General features: G+C 40.5%; 1 protein-coding gene across 3 annotated transcripts in view; it reads right to left on the bottom strand.

The window, feature by feature from the left end:
- Positions 1-22,769, bottom strand: part of FNDC3B (fibronectin type III domain containing 3B) — a 356,123-nt gene that overhangs the window by 289,206 nt on the left and 44,148 nt on the right. Inside the window, exon 1 of one of the 3 annotated variants that reach the window (XM_039236528.1) lies at positions 11,573-11,593. The exons of the other annotated variants lie outside the window; for them this stretch is intronic. The gene's annotated coding sequence lies outside the window, so the exon portion shown is untranslated. Of the gene's footprint in view, positions 1-11,572; positions 11,594-22,769 lie in introns of those variants that run through there. 3 annotated transcript variants of the gene reach the window in all.

The raw sequence follows: 22,769 nt of genomic DNA, 5'->3' as shown, positions 1-22,769 counted from the left end.
CACTGTATTAGAATGTAGTCTAGATGGTTAAAAATTAACCAGGGAGGGGGGAAAAAAATCCCTGCATAAACCATAACTACTAAAGTGATATCCTCCATGATGATTTTTAACGAGATGTGCCAGGACTAACTACCAAAGCAAAATGACTTCACAAAGGAAGGCAGCTTACCAAGTTACTGATGAGAAGGCTGTTAGAACGAGGCCTTCCATACAAAGGGTTTCGAGAGTCTATTATTTTCAGTAACTCAAAAGGACTTAGTTGAAAGATACCTTCTAAAATGGCATTACAAAACGGCCCAAACAAAATTATCATCCGTTGTTTAAACAGCATTTATTGAGTACCCACTGTGTGCCAGGCACTGTACTAGAATCCTAGGATTCTAGAAATACAGGCATGGGGTTAAGCAGCATTTCGATGAAACATTATACTCAGTAACTAAAACTAGATCCACACTGGATACTTCTGATGAAACACGAAGTCGACAGACCTCCATGCTCTCTGAAACCTTTCATCTGAGACAAACTCCAGTGTCCAAATTTGGTTTCCCAGCTGTGGCCTTTTTTCTCATCTTAAGTGTTCCAGAAGATGAATTTGTCTTCAAAACATGCCCCCTACCTCAATCTTCACTTTTATCAACCAGGAGGATACTAAAACGGTTTCTTTAAACAGCTCATATAGAATTCAACCATGTTTATGTTATAGAATTCACACCCAGTTTTGTTTACTTAACCAGATGTCATATAACACTCTTTATATGGAAAACAATCTGCACCATTTAAGACTGTTGGTGTTGTGTCTGATTTATGCTTAAGTATGTATTTCAAATATTTCTGACATTTCATTAACAACTGTAGATGTTGGCTCAAAAAAAAATTTTTAATATCTGATTTACTTCTCAACCTCTATAGGGAAGGGGATGGGTGTCAATAAGAGAATAGTATAGGATATACTGAAAATCAGTTTATAAGCATGCTGTTATTTCTTGAAGAATCACTACAACTGATGACATTCTCGTAAGCAACTTGGTATTTCACTTAATGTGACTAAACACAAAACAAACACCAGGTGTTTCTTCGAGCTTATAACATACCGAAACAGAAAATCCACATGAAATGACAAAAGTCGCAAAGAAACAAATTAGCAGGTGCAAAGCCTCATGTAAGGGTACATCTATTTGCTTCTTCAGTTTATTACAATAAGATTTTTATTTAAGATAATATATGCAACCACAGTATTAATTTAGACCACAATTTTTTAAGACACAAAAATGTGGAATTCTTTAGGAAAAAGATTTTCCTCTTTTCAAGGAAAAAAAAAAACCTGTCACATACCACAGAGCATCAAGGCGGTTGGTTTAACAGATGAAAATAATGACTCCTATCCACATGGTTTATGTGGAAATGGATGGATCTAAATGTTTGAATGCATGGTGCCAGCCTATAGTCTAAACACTCCCTGTGAATAATGAGAACATCATTAATTACACTAAGATAATTTATTAAGAAAATGTATTCATTTCATGAATACTTATCTGAGTTCTGTTTAATGCAAGATACTTTTATTCTGAAATCTTGCAAATTCTAAGTCTGAGGACTCTGTTAAAACTTCAAAATCTTGGGGCGCCTGGGGGGCTCAGTCGGTTAAGTGTCCGTCTCTAGCTCAGGTCATGATCTCACAGTTCATGGCTTTGAGCCCCGCGTCAGGCTCTGTGCTGACAGCTTGGAGCCTGGAGCCTGCTTCAGATACTGTCTACACTCCTCCTCATGCTCTCTGTCTCTCAAAAATAAATAAACATTAAACAAAAAAAAAGACTTCAAAATCTTTCCAGCAAAACGATTTTAAATTTCAACTCTGATACAAAACCCATGTTCAATTTTCATATTTTCCATAATGATAATACATGAAACACACACACCAAAAAATACTGCCATTGATGTCACTGAAGAACTCAGGAGAATGAAAAAGACAAATAACATTTTAGGGTTATTAATAGTTCTTCACCTCACCATCCCCACAATAGGGTTATAGGAATGCCCAAGGGTCCCCCACACCACACTTTGAGAACCACTGCACCAAACTAAGCTGCTAAGATGTAAAAAGAAGAAACTTTCAAGTTCACTCTCTAGTAGACAAAGATTGCTGTCTTTATATGATAGTCTATAATATTCACAATTCACCTGAAAGATTTTGAACAAAAAACATTAATACAGACGAAAAGCTATCCAATTCTAGCTGGGATTTCCCTCCGCAGGACTTTATGACACCCTCCTTAAAGCACTTTGGTGAGGGGCACCTGGGTTGCTCATCAGTTAGGTGTCCGACTTTGGCTCAGGCCATGATCTAATGGCTCATGGGTTCAACCCCCGCATCAGGCTCTGTGCTGACAGCTCAGAGCCTGCAGCCTGCTTTGGATTCTGTGTCTCCCTCTCTCTCTGCCCCACCTTTGCTTGTACTCTGTCTCAAAATAAACAGTAAAAAAAATTTAAAGCATTTTGGTGAGGGGCACCTGGGTGGCCCAATCAGTTAAGTATCCCACTCTTAATTTCAGCTCAGGTCATGAGCTCACTGTTCGTGGGTTTGAGCCCTGCACTGCCCGTGCAGAGCCTGTTTGGGATTGTCTCCCTCCCTCCCTCTCTTGTCTCTGCTCCTCCGCTACTAGCTCTCTCTCCCTGGAAATAATAAATAAACTTAAAAAAAAACAAAGCGCTTTGGTGAAATAAACTCATCTGGTAAAATCTTGAAGGAAGTAAGATCAGTAGGCTGGAGGGATAGAAAATGGATGTTGAGGGCCAGGTCCCCCTGTGCAGGGACGGTCAGCGAAACTGAAGTTCAGGAACAGGGTAGGACCAGGCTCCAGTAGATCCAGGCCCACTAGATGCGACTCCTGTTTAACCGCTCCTACCAGACTCCTGTCCTGTATTCAAAGCAAATAATCACACAACAATCATCGTGGACGTGATAGAGTCCCCAGGTCACACATCAACACCAGCATGGAGCTCAGTTCATCGCCCGGCTGGGCTGCAGGGAGGCTAGAAAGGAGCCATTCTACTGGGAAAAAGGTTATTCTTTCAGCTGGAGAAGGGAAAAAATGGGACCACTGAGTTGATGGAGCCCCTTGATGATGAAACCTCTGGAATCATGCAAGTAGCTAGAAGAGTTAACAGCCAAGGCAACCATCTGTGTGTGTCTTAGGTCCAGTTTAAAGAAGATAATCATCCTTTTGATCTTGGACTTTACATTGAAGCTATGAAAAATATCCATGAGTTCCCTCAGTTTTTTCCTTTGCTGGTTGTACAATATGATTATGATTGATCTTGATGAATGTCTTATGATTGCAAATGAGTTACAATAAAGTCTATTAAAGGAGGTCCCTGATATTAGAAGGAAAGATTTCTGTGACTTTTAGTATTTAATTTGTTCTCTTTTTAATTTCATTTATCTAACTTTATTAGATATTTCAATCTCACTTTTTTTTTTTTTCATTTTTGAGAGAGCGAGCACATGAACTGGGGAGAGAGAGGGAGAGAGACTCTTAAGCAGGCTCCACGCTCAGCGCAGAGCCCAATGCGGGGCTCAATCCCATGACCCTGAGATCATGACCTGAACCAAAATCAAGAGTCAGACACTCAACTGACTGAGCCGCCCCGGCATATGGTCAGATAAGATGCAAGAACAAAGCAGCTGCCCTGAATTTACTTCTGTTTTATTAATAAAAGTTTAAATGATTTTTTTTTTAAATCAAGTCCAAGGAATAAAGGCCAAAAAAAAGTGTTGCCATTCCCCAGTAAGAATCGTGCCTGCTCTGGTCTCTAGACCTCCATTCACTGCTTAAGGATTTCATTCTAAATCCAGAGACAACTTGATCTAGTATCTTCTAGGGTCACTAACTTATTTTCTTTTGCCGCAGCCTTTTAGGTCTTCCATCAAAGAATCCAAAAAAAGTTTTCTGAGGCATAAGGAGGACTCTTAAAACAAGAAACTCAACTTTCAAATACAGACAAATCAGTAAGACAGTGACATTCTTCTCCTGGAGCAACAAATTAGCAAAATTAAAATATCGTAGGGCTAATTGATTTGCATTCAACAAACAACACGAGATAAAGAGACTTCCCTTTTATTTTTAAAAATAGATTTAACAAGCCTATTACTTTTCCACCGGCCACTATAAATAAATGGAGCTCCAGAATATCTTTCTCTCTGCAAGGGCGTCCTGGCCAGGCCCCGGCAGGCTGACCCCGAGCGGAGGCTGACCCCGGACGAAATGTGTGTTTACACTGCCCAGAGGCAGCATTGTGTGCTGGTGAGAAACCACTGCTCACAAACCTCCCATTCAGCACAGGGCTCCACAATAGGTACTCACACAGGAAGCGGACCTTGCTAAGAGCACCTCGAGTTGTTCCAGTGAGAGCTTTTCCAAGGCTGCAGGTCAGTGAAACGCTTAAATGCCACGTTCACAGGCCCTAACTGTCTCCCCTTCAGGGCCAACGAAGCTAGCGTTGCCCACAAGCACTGGCCGGTTCTTCCCAAGGTGAAGCTGAAATGGTGAACTCTTTCATTTCATGTTTCTTTTTTTTTTTTTTTAATGTTTTATTTATTTCTGAGAGAGAGACAGCATGAGAAGGGGAGGGTCAGAGAGAAAGGGAGACACAGAATCTGAAACAGGCTCTGAGCTAGCTGTCAGCACAGAGCCCGACGCGGGGCCCGAACCCACAAACCGTGAGATCATGACCTGAGCCAAAGTCGGACGCTTAACCAACTGAGCCACTCAGGCGCCCCTCACTTCATTTTTCTAGCCAATCTCTCAGGACATTGCTCTGTTCAAAAAATTAAAACACACATACAGACACACACGCACACGCACATGCACACACAGCCATAACATTTTTTTCTCATACTGTAAAACACTCCAAGAGTCTACTGCTTTTCAAAGCCAAATGAATCGTGTTAGTATGGAATACGCACTTTAAAATATCAAAACGTCGAAAATCACTTCATTATCTCTATTGAAAGTTATGCTTCCTTAAAGAGTGACCATTTTGTTTAACTGCGAAGGAAAAATATAATTATTTTAACTTCTAATAGAAAAGCAGGCATCGTCAACATCGTATCAGTAAGGACTTCTGCACAAATATGGGAGGAAGAAAGGTGGCCGTTTACATCTGCCTTCAAAGCCATCACCTGGTGGTTGGAAAATGCAGTTAATAAATAAGTTTTGTCGATCCGATGCTACACTGCTAAACTACTGGTAATTCGTTCTCCTCCCAAGCATGTAAAACACACAGTCTGGTTGTTTCAAAAAACCGTGTTCATTAAATTCTCAATACCCCAGTTTCTCAACCTGCAAAAGAGAGGTAACAGCTGTTTCCTACAGTAATATTTTTAGACCTTTAAACAATTTAATGATATTGGGCAAAGGGCAACCCTTCTGGATAGTTTTTTTCATTTCTCTAATTAAAGGACGGAACTCCATCATCAAGGTCCCTGCCGGCTCTAATAATCAATTTGGGCACAGCAACAAAGAATATCACAATTAACACATACATGGGTTTATTAGAAGTGTAATACTTAAGGCAGCCACCGTAAAAATAAAAGGTATCTGCACCCATGCCAACCATAAATAACACCACTTAGGAGCCACAGGCAGTCGCTTTTGCAAAACAGACTTAGTAAACCAGAAATACCGGAAGGAAATGCTCCCAGTGTTTGGTCCAAATGTATATGTACATCTATTTATCGTAAAAGACTGAAATGAAATAGTCAAAATGTAAACAATGTTTAACCTACAGATAATGAAATGAGTCAGTTATATTTTTCCTTTGTACTTATTATAGTTTTTAAAGTCGCCTACAATGAGCAACTGTAATTTTTACAATGATAAAGGCTAACTTTTAGAAACTTGATGTAATTGCATTTATTTTGCTCCGTCTGATTGTTTAAATGCTTGTACTGAAAACATTTTCAAATCACTGTCCAACATAAAGTGAAGACCTAAGGGGTATGGGCTTGTCCAGGTGTCACGGAACTAGTTTCCACCAGTCAACCCAAACTGTGGGACAGGGTGGTGGAGGACCTGTACGTGGTTAAGGAACAGATTTGGCAACATTTACAGAACCAGCCCCTCGGGTCATGCTTGCTAAGTAATCCCTAGATTAGGCCGGCTCACCAGGACCAACCCAAACATTTTTTTTTTTTTAAGTGAGTAGGGGAAAGGCAGGTTCCCCGGCCTTACTTTTTTTTTAGATAAGAGGCACTCCAAAAAATCCTCTTCCAACTGCCAAAATAAATCAAACTTTCTGGGTGGAGAACTCTCCGTCAATCAAATGAGACTCCGCAAAGATAAACTAATAATAGAAATCTGTTACATACTTACTTAGCTGTGCTAACCATGCTAGTTCTTAACTAGCACAAAGGACTTCAGAAACTCTGGCTCTGAAAAGTACAGGGTGGAGTCGGAGAATTCCCTCAGGCTTGGCAAGCCTCCTTCTCAGTGGAAAAGTAACTGCCCCCTCCTATCTTCGTGGGCTCTCTCCACCGCACCCTCCCTCATGCGAAACCTTCTAAAAATATCTGTCCCGTATTTTTATTCCCTCATCCCCATATATTATAACATACAACACATGTTCACTCTAGGAATCTGGAAATACAGAAAAGCAGGAGCAAAGTTTGAATTATTCAGAATCCTATCACCAAGAAACATCCACTGTTCAAAGGTGATGTGCTTCACTTCAGTTTTTTTCTATCCACATGAAATCTATAAAGTTAGAGAGCTACAATTTACACAGTACAGATCAATCTTTTTTTTATTTGATACTTCATGATCATAACAAGAACTGTCAACTTTAAAAGATAAGTAAGGACGGGTTCCTAAAATTCACATTTTCAGAGAAGGTAGCAAAATCCTTTTAGGGTCCTTGACTTTGGTAGAAAGATAGGGAAGGGAAAACATATTTAACTCACATGCCCAATGTGCACCTAACCCAGTGTACAGCCAGAGGCATTAACTTCTTTCTAGAAGGCATCAGAGCATAACATAATATTCTTAGATAGTATACAAGTATGTAAATAGAATTATGAAGTGAATGGTCCCCACAAATTACTGCAAATTCAGTTCTTTGTTCCATGTTTATATACATATAGGTTTCTAAAAAGTAAAGTTTTATTCTCTACCTCCTAAGAGCTATAGAATGCTTTATATTAACTATTCATAACACATCCCTCCTAACTATAAATCAAATCTACCCTCTTGGCAGAACATATATGCCAGGTATTAAGTGTTTTGGTTGCCCCAAAACACCTAGCCCTGAGCATCTAGGTGTATTAACGCCAGGAAAATTATTAACAGGAAATCAAACCGGCTAAGACTCTGATGTGACTTAAAATATTTTAATATAAAGTCTGAGCACATATATCCACAGGACAGAATAGTGGAAAGTTGGAAACTATCTCTTCCATACAACAGAAAACAAATTTTAAATGCTGTAGAAATGAATCCATTAATAAAGGAATATGTTCTCAACCCACGGTTTATAGGGAAATAACAAAGGAATCACACGCTAAATAAAAGGTCTAGGCCCTGGTCTTATCCATGCAAAACTAGGACTAGGTTTACTTTTCACACGGGGGGAAAAAAAAAATGGAAGAATATACCCTAACGTGTTCACAGTGATTACAGTGAGGAAAGGTGGATGAGGAAGTTTTTATCTACACGTTCTGATATTTTTGTTATGATTCTTTTGTCGTTGCGGGGGGGGGGGACGAGCCGCGGGGGGGGGGACGAGGCGCGGGGGGGGGAGAGAATATATGGACCACATGGCATCCTAGGGTGACCTCATATTTGCCAAAGAATCTAATGGAAAAATGAGACACAGATAATGGATATCTGGTCAATGACAATTCTATTACATAAGACACACCTCTATGACTTCCTGACACATGGGCCACTGATTGTGCCTGCCCCATATTCTCAAGCTGTGCACTAGCTCACAGGTGTGGTCTCCCCCTCACTTGAGGCACAGCTGGGCAGACCAGCAACGACGGTGGGGACTGTGAACCTCCTAGAAGCTATTTTCAGTTCCAAGACAGATCAGAGAATCCTAAGTCTAAAAAGGAACCTTGAAAAGTTCAGTTGTGACTCAGGCTTATACAATGATCTAAACATCTCTAACAAACCAGAGGCTTGAAAATATCATAACTCAGAACTTTTTTTTTAATACTATATCCTTCAGTTAGTTATCCCAGGATTTCCTCTCCCGAAGTCAGGAAAAATACATTCCTTCGGAATAACAGGATGACAGGAATAGATAAGGTCAGGATTAGACAGACCTGTGTCTGAGTCAGTGAAAAGCATAAACTGTTGAACATTTTTAAATCACCACAATAAAAGGATTCTTCCTTTGACGAAGTATGTTATCCATGGCCCTTCCTTTCCATCATCACCACCACACGCAGCAGCACCCTCATTGAGGATTTAAAGCAAACCACTTCTAGGTTCTGGAAACACCTGAAACCAACCAACTCTGCCAACCGTCTCTCTATGGGCCCCCTTCCATCCTGTTCTACTCTGCACATGCAGACCGTGTAATTCACTTCTGGAACATCACTTCCACTAAGGCACTACTCGCTCCAAGCCAGTGATTCTTTGAGTAGAGGCCAGAGACAGTGGTAGGGGACGTGGAATGAAGGGCTTCCTGCTGTGGGAGGAGCTGACCCACAGCACTAACCACTCAGGTGAGTGTTTTTCCAAGGACGACACAGGAGCTCTTTGATGGAATTAAGTGCGGCGCCTGCTAAGAAATGCAGTTTCCGCACAAATGTTCACGGCATTATTCTTAAATGCCAACCAAACAGAAACTACCCAAACATCTGCCAACTTCAGAATAAATTATTAAAATGTAGTACAGCCACACGATGGAATATTCTTTGGGAATAAAAAGGAATGGAGTACTGATATGTGCTACAATATAAACCTTAAGAGTATGCCAAGGGCCTTGCCTATAGTTGTCATAGTATGCTTGACACAGATTGCAATTCTCTGCTATTCCCAAAACACCCATTTTTGTGGGTCAAAAAAATATATTTATGTATGCTAACTGAAAAAAGCCGGTCACAAAAGGCCACATACTGTATGATTTCCTTTATATAAAAAGTCTGGAATAGGTGAACTTTTAGAGACAGAAAATAGATTGGTGGCTGCCTGGGGCTGCCTGGGGCTGGGGGTGGAGTCGGAAGGGACAGCTAACTGGCACAAAATTGTTCTAGAGCTTGACAGTGGTGATGGTTGTATAATTCCATGAATATGTTTTACAAAGACTGAATTTTACGTCTTATGTGAGTAAACAGTATGGCATGTGAATCGCATCTCAAAAAAACCTGTTTACAAAATACACATCTCTCCATTCCACCAGAGCCACCGAAGTAGAATCTCTCGAGGGAGGGGGCCAGGATATCTTGCCTCTGAACAAGGGAAGATGACGCACATGTTTACCAAGTACCCAGAAAAGTCATAAAATATGCTAAAGTTAATACCACCTTAGCTTTTTCCCAGCGCTATATAGAAATAGACTTTGTATCATATTCTGTTCCTCAAAACCACTTCCCAGGCCCAGTATATCCACTTTAGTCACCCACCCTACATGAACATATTTCCTGCTCAGCCTGCACAACCGTCCCTCCTAATCTGTGACTCCTGAGGGAGGATGCACCCACTGAACCTTTGCTCTTGTCACTCTCCTCCTGGGACATCAATCTGTTCTGCCCAGGCTTTACCTGCTGCTTAAAGCTACCTCAGAAGTGCTCTCTTTCACCATGACCTCTACTAAGAACTCACTGGACATTCATACCCTCAAGTGTGAAACGGGCGTGACAGACTACTAGACGTTCTTCCCTATCTGACGGCTTGAGCTTCTCCGAGGAGAGGCTCCAGAGAAATTCTCGACAATCAGACTTTCTTCCATTCGATTCGCCTGTTACCTCCAAATAACGTGCCTCGTGTAACGTCTTCCCTACCTAATTTAGTGTATGGAGAAGTTAAGTAACTTCAGCTTTGAAAAGGCTGGAGAAAGTGTCCCCATTCAACAGTCCTCAGGATACTGGTACGGGGTCTGGCATAGGGTAAGGGCTCAGGTATTTGACCAATTCCTTGATGTCGAAGAGGTCACTGCTGGAGCTGCCATCTATTCACAGACTTCTAGGTGTGCTGAGGTGTCCACGCAAATGTTTCGTGTGGAGAGACCTGTACTTTCTGCACTGCTTGTGTTTGACATACGATGTTTGCGTTCCTTTCCAACACTTCCAACCCATATCAAAAGCACCTGTAATGTGTTTTGGTTTTTCTGCCAGTAATGGTGGCTTTATGACAGCATTTGAGAGACAGCGGTTAAGGTTAGAGGTACATCGCATGGAATGAAATGAACAGAGATAACTGGCCCATCTTGTGGTCCATCTTCAGCCCTACTCTTCAAGGCAGGCTGCAGCCATTCATTACAGCCCCCCCACCCACACACCGCTAGGTCACTAAAATGCCAGAGCACTCGGGTAATATTACTGGAAGCAACGTAATTTTGAAAATTGCTCTTCTGTGACTACTCTTGTCAAGATGAATAAATACAAATTCCACATGAAAATGTGTGTCAAAAGGCATTTCCTACTAATAAAAGCCAACGTTTCGAAGAAGCTAGTAACTTCCGTACCACATTTTATAGGTACAAATATGTACTTTTTAATTTCCGGCAACTACAGTGACAAAGTTAACTTTGTAAAGGTAAAATGCAAGATGCTTCAAAACAAATATACAGAGGGATGCATGCGTGCTCTATCTCTATCTCTCTTACACACACACACACACAGACACATTCTCTTTCTCTTTCTCTCTCAAATACTAGGAAATTACAGAGTACCTGATACTACAATGCCCATGTCTAAATCTATAGAATATCTGACTTCTGTAATTTCTAATATTTTTTCAGATGTTTGCAATTAAGAGAAAATATCCTCACCTTCAGACTGTACTGTCTTTTTACATCTTAATATTACACAGAGAATAAAACCTTGGTAATTCAAATAAATTGAGGAAAGGCCCATCTAAGTGTATAAAAAGCAGTATCTGAAAGGCCAAATTCAAACGCAGCTGAAACTTTCAACAGCACTGCCAAGTGGACTCCTACCTGCTCTACTTAACAGATAAGACACACGAGTACCTCTAACTACTACTTAAAAAATATTTCCCAAGTACTCCAGAAGAGTTCTATTACATTCTACTCCCTCTCCCCAGTTCCCCAATCCCAGCCTCATTTTGCTAAATTATTTTTCAAACTCTTCATAGGGATGAAAAATTAAATTCACCACATTCTCTTCAGTACCTAGACCAAACAAGGTAAAGAATGATTTAGTTCCAGTTTTGTGTGCTGGGCCCTAAGTAAGGATATCAGATGCTATTCCTAAGCCCATCCTGCTACATGAGAAAGCAAAGTGATAACAAATTCTACACTGAAGAATCAGGAAACCTGGGTTATTCTGATTCTACCAAGAACTATGTTCATGTCCCTGGGCACAAATCCTTCTCCAGCTTCTTACCATATGCTGTTTGGTGAGAGCCTCGGCATTTTTCTCACATGCCCACTCCAATTAATTCAGTACAGTACTGAGAAAGATTCACTGCACCAGGTCAGTGATAATTACAGAGGGCTGCCAAGGCTATGAGATTGAGGGAGGAGGGCCATGTCACATACTTGCCACCCATTGGTTAGAAAAAGCACCATGGACGCTCCCACTTACATGTTCTCCTCAATCAAGAACTGTGGTGGCAAAAAAGAAGAGGTATGTTTGGTGCTGGGCTAGAAGGACCCACAAAACTCTGGTCTTGCCTCTAATTCATTCAACATTTCAAACAATATTACTATCTGACAACTCAAAAATGACTAATTTTTAAAACTGTTCAACAGGGGCGCCTGGCTGGCTCAGTCAGTTAAGCATCAGACTCTTGATTTCGGCTCAGGTCATGATCCCAGTATTGTGGGATTGAGCCCCGTGTCAGGCTCCATGCTGAATGTGGAGCCTGCTTGAGATTCTCGCTCTCTCTCTCTCTTTCTCTCTCTCTCTCTCTCTCCCCCCTTTCCTCCCTCCCTCCTTCTCTCCCTATCTCTCTCTCCCTCCCTTCCTCACCCCGGCTCACACATACACACACTCTCTCTAAAATAAATTTTTTTAAAAACTGCTAAGTAACATCTAATAATTAAGACTTTAAGATCAGTGGGTGGGTGGATGGGGAAAGAGACAAAGAGCATTAAGGGATACAAACTTCCAGTTACACAAAATAAGTCGCGAAGATGAAAAGACAGCACAGGTGATACAGTCAATAAGATTGTAAAAACATCTGGTGGCAGATGATGACCATACTCACCGTGGTAAGCGCGGGGCAACACAGAGAATTGCTGGATCATTATTTGTATCCCTGAAACTAGTGTAACACTATATATTAATGATACTTCAATTAAAAAAGTTTTATAACTGTAAGAACAAAAAAAGACCTAGGATTAAGCACACCCACTCAACTCATTTAACTAATCACCGCTGACAGATATCACAACCAGAGCACGACCACAAATGAATGATATATGTGGAAATCACATGTGACTGAAGCCATAAAAAAAATGAGTTGACAGACCTGGAAAACCATTCCTTCGGCTCTTCGAACATTTCCGGGGTATCTTCCATATCTGGCACTGTGCAGACATGGGACATTCAGCTTTGCACATTTGGCAAACTATGTAATTGAGCTAAGATTTCAGTCATAATAGATGGTGAGATTTTTAAACCTCCCTGTCCTTGATCCTTACATAACAGCCTTATTGGAATCCTTTTTTTTTTTCTTTTTAATGGTCCGAGATCCTTCTGTCAAAGGTATTAAGATATTGCTATGATTGAAATTATGATCTAAAACCACACTGCTGAGGGCTTACTAAATCTGACATTCAACTTGTGTGTGGTATGTGTTGCCAGCTATCCTCCACCTTCAATCGACTGGTGACTCCGGACTGACTGTCCCCTGGAAACCTTCCAAACCTCTGCAGACAGCTGGGCCACATCGCGCTCCGTTTCCAACGTTCGCGAAGAAAATTTCCTCACCCCTAATAAATTCTTGGCGTCTTTTTTCCAGGGTTTGAGAAAATCTGGTGGTGAAACGTCTTACCCCTAGTTCTCTATTACACTCCCATTACGTATATTCTAAAAGATGTTTTTGTATATTCTTGATTCATATACTTAATTCAGAAATAAGAATTAGTAAAAGAAATCATTTGTTCAGAACTAACTTTTACTTTGCCAAGGCCTATGGAAATACTTACTGTGAGTTTAAAAACTTCACGGTACCAGGAGCTCCTGGCTGGCTCAGTAGGTAGAGCATGTGACTCCTGATCTCACGGTTATGAGTTCGACCCCACATTGGGTGTAGAGATTACTTAACAACAAAAATCTTTTTAAAAAAGATAAGTTAAAAAAAAACATAAAATAACTCACAGCACATTGAAAATACTATTTATTCAAACCTAACTCCATGAAATGCAACACCAAGGCACATCACCTCTCCCCCAAAGCCTACTCAGTCCTAAGAAAGCTCATCTCCAAGGGCACCTGGGTGGTTCTGTCAATGAAGTGCCCGACTCTTGATTTCAGCTCAGGTCACGATCTCACAGTTCTCCGGATCAAGCCGCAGGCCAGGCTCTGTGCTGACAGTATACAGTCTGCTTGGGATTATCTTACTCTCTTTCTTCTCTCTCTCTGCCCCTCCCCACTCCCACATGCATGCATGCCTGCATGTATGCGCATACTCTCATGCTCTCTCTCTCTCTCACAAAATAAAAAAGCATTCTAAAATATAAAACAGGCATATTTCCCTATCACTTAAACCAGAACGCTGAATATTATTTGCCCATTGTCTATATATCTTAAAAGCCTAACTGCCAGATAAGTGGGTAAAAATACTATTTTTTAATACCTTCTGTACAACCATCACACATCTCCTAAGAGAATTCTGGCAACACAAATGATAAGGTCATACTCTTTCACAACAGCTATCTTTCGTAAGGTTTTTAAAAATGGTTTTTACATGATCAACTACATTTCAAAATATACTTGTGAAGATGCAGATCTCTAACTTGCTGTATGTAGATTACACTCCAATTTTTAAAATATTTCACAAGAAATTCTCACACCGGACACACTGCCTAAAATCTACATAATATGAGCAAAGAGGATCTCAGTGGCAATCCAAAAACTGGACTTTAAGTCAAGTTCTCTTATGTACACCAGCTGTGGGACTTAGGTTTCTCAGAGCCTACATACACCCGCACCACAATGTGGCTGGGCTAGATCACGCCAAATTCCCTTCTAATTCTAAATTCCGTGCTCCCAATACAGCAGTTCCAGCACTGTGGGAGAAATCCTAAATAAAGGTCTAGGTAGAAGAGATTTTCCCTAGAAAGTACGTGCTTAGCCACATATCTTTAACGAAAAATTACAATAGCTGTACAACACTCAGGTCACACCTTGAATGATAAGCATTTTTAGGCTGCCAGCTTTTTCTAGAACAAGATGAGGCAAGCACTTCTCTGGTACTAAGCTTCTCATTACTTACTTGGAAACTGAAGGGCTGTTTGATGAATGGTAAAAACTTCAAGATCTGAAGGCAAAAGTGGTATATCCTAGACTATCATTTCTTGCTGTAGTGAGCTATGTCCTGAAGATCCCTGAATAAGGTGTGCCTCAAACTTCATGTTCTCCTGCAGCTTTCACAAGGCATAAGAAGGTCACAAATACAGAATCACTTAATTCTCGTGGCCCCTGGCAAATACCAAAGACTCCAAATCATATTTTTACATCAGCATTAACTTTTCTACCATGAGGGTTTGATTACCCCTCTAGCATGTTACAGCCTCCACCAACTTCAAAAATGCAATCATTCTCAGCATTTAAAATTTGCGATGAATGTTTTTTAAGTTTCTTTTTAAATCAGCAGTATCTTCAAGATTTTCTAATCCATTTCTTATTTTTGGGAGGTCACACCACTGATTAATGGCAAGGGGAAGGTCTCTGGCCTCTCCAATCACTTCAAATTTCTGAACGTATTTTCTACCTAAGTTTATAAAGAAAACATGAGTGACTGGGTGACTCAGTTGGTTAAGCATCTGACTTCGGCTCAGGTCATGATCTCAAGGTCTGGGAGTTCGAGCCCCACATCTGGTAAGCTTGAGCCCTACTTCTGGTGAACTTGAGCTTGAGCCTGCTTCTCTCTCTCTGTCCCTCATAGGATTCTCTCTCTCTCTCTCTCTCTCCTCTCCCTTGTCCTTGTTCACTTGCACCTGCTTTACATATATATATTATATATATAAAATATAAATATAAAATATATATAAACATATATAAGTTTATATATATATATTATATATATATATACACACAAACTTTACCAATTTAGAAGCTCTTTACCACACCCACACACATAAGCACCAACTCTCACTTATCAAATTCCAAACTGTTAATTATCCTCCCACCTTCTCCTCCCATCCCCCACCTCCATCAAATTCTATCTGCAAAGTCCCAAACCATACAACTAACTACTGAGTCCCTCAAAGAAAACAAGTATTACCTACGTTAATAACAGGAAATCTCCAAATGAGGGACAACACAAGGAAAGGAAGACCACGCCTAAGAATGGTAGTTTACAATACAGGCATGGTAAATTATAGGTCTTAACTAGAAACACATTACCTTAAAAAAAAGGAAAAGAAAAAAGGTGGGCATTGCGGGTGGGATGGGGGAATCAACACAGAGAGATTTGTTTTCTAAACAAACAGAAAGACTCAAAAGTATCCTACGTTCCATCTGGATTCTACACTAAGTTTTACTAGGTCACTGCAAAATATCCCTGGGAGTAGCCTGTAGGAAAAGCAATTGCAAACCCAAGTAAAAGTGAGGGACACAGATAAACACATGCGGAAAGAGGCGCCAACTACATGTTGTATCTATTTTTTTCCTAAATCCATCCAGGTGGGAATTTCCAAAGCATATATCATGGAACAAATAATCTGCTTTGTACTAATACATCTTATGTGAAAAGAAAATTCTACTATCAACCAAGCCTGAAAACTCTAGATTGAATAGCTAGAGGTTCTATAATACTAGATTTCAAAGAACTAATAATATGAACGGAGAATTGCTCTGGGGTCAAACATTTTTGAACACAAATTTGTCTCAAAAGCTAGGACTCACCAGGTAATACTCTTTGGGTAATACTGCTGTAACTACCTAATTATTTTCAACTCTCCTAATGTGAAATCTCTCTCTCTTTTTTTTTTCTTACCTAAGAACTTAGCCCAAATTTTAGGTAAAGAGTCAAAGAAAATTGGATCCACTGGTTAACTCCATAATCAAATAAGCAATTCACAAGTCTAAAGGGTCGACAGCACAATCTTCTTCCTCCATGTAATATCAACATATAAGTCGCATTTCTACCTTAAACATGGTTTGAAATTGTCTAGTTATTATTCGAATTTCCCCTAGGAATAGTATGCCATTTGTTTGTTCTATACAAGAGATCCAAGGCTCAATTTTTCTAGTCTTTAACACAAAAAGAAATCTACAACTCTCACTTCCCCTGGATGAAGTATCACTTTCCCCAAACAGTAAAATGTTTTCTCAATCTTCTGCATTTCAGGCCACCACTACACAGAGAGAAATAGTCTCTCTAGTAGACAGGAAATGTACAAATGGAGACCGTTCACCTTTAGGGCCCTTCTACCGCTGTACCTAAGCACAAAACTGTGGCCTGGCACTCTCAACATCCGAGCCAATTATGCATTAACAAACAGTTCAACAAAGGAAGCATTTTTTCCCCAGACGCACATTCCATGCTGCCACTTCACAGACAAAGCATTGAAGTTCACTCCTCTAAGTCTGAGCAGCTATCTTTTCCCCCTTACATACCATCAGCAATCAGAGCTACAATCATAAAAAGGCTAGACCTAAAAGATAGAGATATTAGATAATGACTACATCAAGGGGCTGCAATGTTCAAATGACTACAAAAGACAAGGAGGTAACGTCAACGACTAAAGTGTTCAAGTTTTCCTTTTTTCCTCTTTTGGAAAACATGGCTAGAGAGAAATATCTCTAATTTACATTTAAAAATTGAAAAGTCAGGGTGTCTGGGTGGCTCAGGCAGTCCAACTGAAGCTCAAGTCATGGTCTCATGGTTCGTGAGTTAGAGCCCAGCGCCAGGTTCTCTGCTGTCAGCACAGAGCCCGCTTTGGATCCTCTGTTCCCCCTCTCTCTCTACCCCTCCCCTGCTCATGTTCTCTCGCGCCCTCTCCCAAAATACATAAATAAACTTAAAAAAATATTTTTAAAAATTAGAAAGTTAAAGTACACACATAATGGTAAAAAAAAAAAAAAAAAAAACAGACAGCTTCATTATGTGTGGGTGTAGTAGGGTGTCCTCCCTAAGGAAAAGAAAAAACAAAAGCTCAAGGCAACCTGGCTATACGCGTGTCTACGTGACAACATCCCTCACCACCTTGTGACATGAGGCCACTTAATCACACTGAATGTGTGTTACCATATATGGGAGGCAAAGCGGTAGAAAATATTAAAAAAAAACAACAACAACAAAACTATGCCACGTGGTATTCGGGGCGGCGCAGTTCTTCAGGTAGGAACCCAACTGAGCTGGGCCTGCATGAATAAAGCTGCTTCCTGGAAAGAAAAGCCTCGGTGTCACGACTCTCTGTGCGAGAATCCTGCTACACAGTGACCGCTACAGGCTGGAGAGTAAATGCCCCTTTAAAGAGGGAGCTGGGGTCAGGTCTTCCTACCATGCACGAATGCAGGCCCGCACTGCCAAACTTGCAGGAACGACCAGAAGTCTCATTCTATGTGAAATCCCTTAATTTTTTTAAGTGTTGCTTCCAAATTCAAAAACAAAGGACACTGTGGAAGGTCAAAATGCAAAATCTGCAGGCCACATCCTTCGGCCCAGTTTTCAAATCCAATCTCATCAAATCAGATAGAGCCACCGACGCCGCCCAGAGATGTCCAATAACTTGTCCAAAGCTGAAAATATAATCTAAGAAATGAGCCTCATCAATTTATAGCACGGGCTAAATAACACACATTGTTTCATTTAATCACCAAATTTACTGAGCACCTACTGTAAGTTAGATGCCGTCACAGACACTGGAAATTCACCAATGCACAGGAGGGGAAAAAAAAAACAAAAACAAATTTGTTCTCTTGGAGTTTACATTCGACTAAAAGGAAACAAATGATGAACATAATAAGTAAGTTGTGTAGTGTGTAAGAAAGTGATCATTTGAAAAAAACAGAGCAGGGTAAACGGAAGTAGAGTACCTACATAATAGGGCACCTGGGTGGCTCAGTCTGTTAATCATCTGATTTCCGCTCAGGTCAGGATCTCAGGGCTTGTGAGTTTGAGCCCAGAGTCAGGCTCTGTGCTGACAGCTCAGAGCCTGGAGCCTGCTTCAGAGTCTGTGTCTCCCTCTCTCTGCCTCTCCTCCACTGACGCTGTGTGTGTGTGTGTGTGTGTGTGTGTGTGTGTGTGTGTGTGTCCCTCCCTTGCTCATGTTCTCTCTCTCATCTCTCTCAATCTCTCTCAAAAATGAACATTAAAAAGATTTAAAGCATAATACGTATTAAACTCATGTCCTACAACGATTTTGTTGGGGCCAAAATGTTTTCTAAGCCATCGCAAAGTCTAACATGGCTAACATGTAACTAGGCAAATAATTTTTGTATGCTTCAATTCTCTATTCCTAAAATAAAGACACTGATAACTAGCCTACCTAATGCCTACTATTATAAGGCAATCTGTAGCTACTATCTGAGAAAGGTGAACAAATTATATATATATATATATATATTTTTTTTTATGTTTTATTTATTTCTAGGAGAGAGAGAGACAGCATGAGCAGGGGAGGGTCAGAGAGAGAGGGAGTCACAGACTGAAACAGGCTCCAGGCTCTGAGTTGGCAGTCAGCACAGAGCCCGACGCGGGGCTCGAACCCACGAACCGCGAGATCATGACCTAAGCGAAAGTCGGACGCTTAACCGACTAAGCCACCCAGGTGCCCCGAACAAATTATATTTTAGTGACAGACTTATAACACTGCCTATTAAGTCTTTCTAGGTATTCAGAATACATCTTAAATGTCCCAAGAGCTTATTAGATTCTATCCTTCAGATGCAACAAATAGCCACTAAAGCCCTTAACATTTCCTCTCCCTTCTAATGTTGACTGATCCAAAGGCTACAGAATTGTAGCGACCTCTATGAATTTTGACTGGTGTAGGGAGAGTGTGGTAAAAACAAGAAGGCATTTACTTTTTTATACCTCCTTATTGTTTACCTTTTTAAACAAAATATGAATAAGAATAAAACCAAGGCCACAATGCAGTGAAGAAACAGAGCTAAACCTAAACTGAGGTCCACACGGCTACCACGTCCATTTCACAAAGGATACACAGACTTAACAGTGTCGAAATAAGATTTATGATCCCTGACGTTTGGGTTACGATCACTTGTAATATGATCTGGCCACGGTACCGAAGTAAGATGTCAATTTACAGAAGAAATAAAATGAAGTTGCTCCCATTTTCCTATTTTCATTCTCCTGGTTATCCAGCACAGACCATTTTCTCTTATGATTTTGTGTGCTAACAAAATCATAAGAGAAAATGATTTTGTAAGCTTACGTAATGTCTTTTACTCTCTGTGAAGCTGCTGGTGTGCATTATATTTGATCGTCGCTTTCCTACAACCCAGAAATGAACAGAAGTGACAGGCCCTTACTCCATCGGTGTCGTGTGCTTGTGCAAGTCCCACCAGGTACGTAAAAATGCAGGGCCCTGCCTGTTCTGTATCCAGGCTGTTTCTCAGAGTTCCAGTTGCAGTGAACAACTTTGACAGATGGGATGATGTCTCTCCTCTGGATGAGGAGCAAGTTCACTTACTGCCCGCTGCAACAGCAGTGGTCTCCCCAAGTCTCGTGTTCCCGTGTGCGCGGCTCCACCTGGACGCTCTGTATCCCCTCAGCGGGTCCGGGGAGCCAGGGGGACCTGAGACAAGCATGCTGGTGGCTGTGCTGTTTGGCATACCCCTGTCTATGGCACGGAAGTTCCTTGTCTTCTCCCAGCATGGGACAAACAGCAACAGGACTATTAGCTTAAGGTAACACAAACGCCAGACTCAGCAATGCCAAATCTGGTTAAAGGAGCATGCATTTACTCAGAGAGGCCATTCTTGGTAAGCTTATATATACAACACTTGCAAACCGTCTTGTGCTAAATGCATGCCTCATTCATGTGGGACTTTCAAACTGACGTCCACAAACATACACACGTATTACTAAATAAAAGAGTACCTCCCACGTTAGGTTTCAGAAATAGTTAATAAATTCCAGTCGAATCCAGCTATCACTAATCCTTACCTCGTCTAAATTAAGTAATGAGAGAGCCACATCTGAATTTGTACCTGGCATTTCCAATCAAGTCTCCCACCCTATCAGCACAGACCGCTGGAGAAGACAGCAGAGCAAGTTCTAGCAGAGTTCTAAATATCCAAGGGCGCCTAGATGGCACAGTCAGTGAAGCACCTGACTTAGGCTCAAGTCATGATCTCACAGTTCATAGGTTCAAGCCCCACACTGGGTTGTCTGCTGTCAGTGCAGAGGCTGCTTTGGATCCTCTGTCTCCCTCTCACTCTCTCTGCTCCTCCCTTGCTCATGTTTGCTCTCTCTCGCTCTCTCGGTCTCTCTTTCTCAAAAATAAATAAACATTAAAAATCCAACTTCTCAGGGCCTGAATCTGTTTACCCGTGAAGGAGGAGGCCTGGGCCAGAGGGACACATCTCTTTTTCCAGTTATGATTCTGATGATGCTACATGCAGCCTATACATGGGTGGAACATTCTTTGCTGCTTTGTTCAGTGCTGGAGTGGTTTATGAAGTGTGCTCCTGCTGAAAAGCTGGAGAATGAACTAGATGTCCTCTCAAGATACCTCCTGGCCCTATAATCCCATGATGTGCTTATAACGGAATTTGGCTATCCTAATAATTAGAAATGTAACTTGTTGTTGGTCACACATCTGGATCAGATAAATCTGCACAAATAGCATTTCACCAGAAGCAGAAATGCCAAGCATAGAACAGCTGTGCTGTTACATCAGCCTTGCAAATAACAAGGAATACTATTTATCCATAGAAAGTAAATGACCACAGCAGACAGTAAGTAATAAAGCTGCCTTGGGGCATGGGAGAAATGTTTATAAAAGAAAAAATATACATACTGGTCAGACTTCCTTATTGGTTCACAAGGCTGGTACAGAAAAGAATTCCCATATGTACCTCAAATGCCAAAACACGATTTCCTTATTTCCTGCAATCTTAGTTAATGATGAGTTTCTTGTTATTGAAGTTTTGTAAATGTAAAGGCTCCTTTGACTCGAATGTCAACGTATCACATGCAACCAGGAACCTAATCCACAATTAAGTATTATCAAAGTGTCAAATGTACTCTGGGAATACTCACAACCATAGAAAATAAATGTGTTTCAAGTTAACAATTAATTTCACTCAGCCAACGTGATGGATAATGTGAAACAAGAGGAAATTATTTTCCTAAGAAGAAATAAAAGCTCTTCCTAGCCAATTAGGTAAGCATTAACTACCTTACACTTTGAAGCACATTTCTTAAACCCCAAAACTTAATGTGTTAATCTAACTGCTCTGAAGAATAAATGACAAAATACAAGACTAATGGCAAACAGGTAGGAATTCAAAATCTGTCACCTATTGCCAACCTTACCCACAGCCAGTCAATCTTCTAAGCTACAGCACTGTTCAAAATTTTACTTTCCGCATTCAAAAAAATATTAGGACTTTGGGTGATCACGATGTGTCAGTGTAGTATCAACCAGTTATAACAAATGTACCATGCTGGAGGGGGATAATAATAGAAAGGCTATGTATGCGTGGAGGGCAGGGGGTATATATATGAGAAGTCTCCATACCCTCCCCTCAATTATGCTGTGAATCTAAACCTGCTCTTAAAAAAGAAGAAGAGAAAGACAAAGAGAAGAAGAAGAAGAAGAAAAGTCTCCAAAAAATGGATTCACAATATTATCGATTTAAGAAGAAAGTAACTTTTATATCAAGTCAATGCCCTACTTTGAAATGTATGTATGAAACTAAGATTCTAACATTCTAACCTATAAAACATAAGACTCAAAATCATCACATGACATACAAAACACAAATACAGAAAAGCACAATATCGGCATAATTACCCTTACCTCAAAATTCTAGACTCGGAAAAAAAATCCTAGACTCAGGTCCAATTTTGTGCCATGTGAAGAAAAAACAAAGGGAATGAAGATCAGAGAGACAATGAAACAAAAGATACACCACAGAAACCAGGGTTACATTTCTGATTAATGGAGAAAACAGAGATGATTGGAGAAGTAAAGTAAGACAGAAGCAAATTTCTGTGGCTACTAAATGGAAGAATCCAGAAGGTAATCTGAATCTTCCCATTTTCCAATATTAACTGACAACCACTAGTAACAACGAGTGTGTCTGAATCAGTCCTGAAAGGAGTACAGGGATGATCAAAAAAAAAAAAAAGAAGTTTGGTGGTGAGTTAATCAATTTTCAAAAAAGCATTAATTAACTATTTCCAAATACTGGGAAACAACTTACGTAGCTG

Source organism: Hyaena hyaena, unplaced genomic scaffold (genome assembly GCF_003009895.1).
Source record: "Hyaena hyaena isolate Hyena2069 unplaced genomic scaffold, ASM300989v1 scaffold_112, whole genome shotgun sequence".
In the NCBI taxonomy this organism is placed as follows: domain Eukaryota; kingdom Metazoa; phylum Chordata; class Mammalia; order Carnivora; family Hyaenidae; genus Hyaena; species Hyaena hyaena.
The sequence above is the reverse complement of the archived record's forward strand: the minus strand, read 5'-3'. Positions and strand labels throughout refer to the sequence as shown.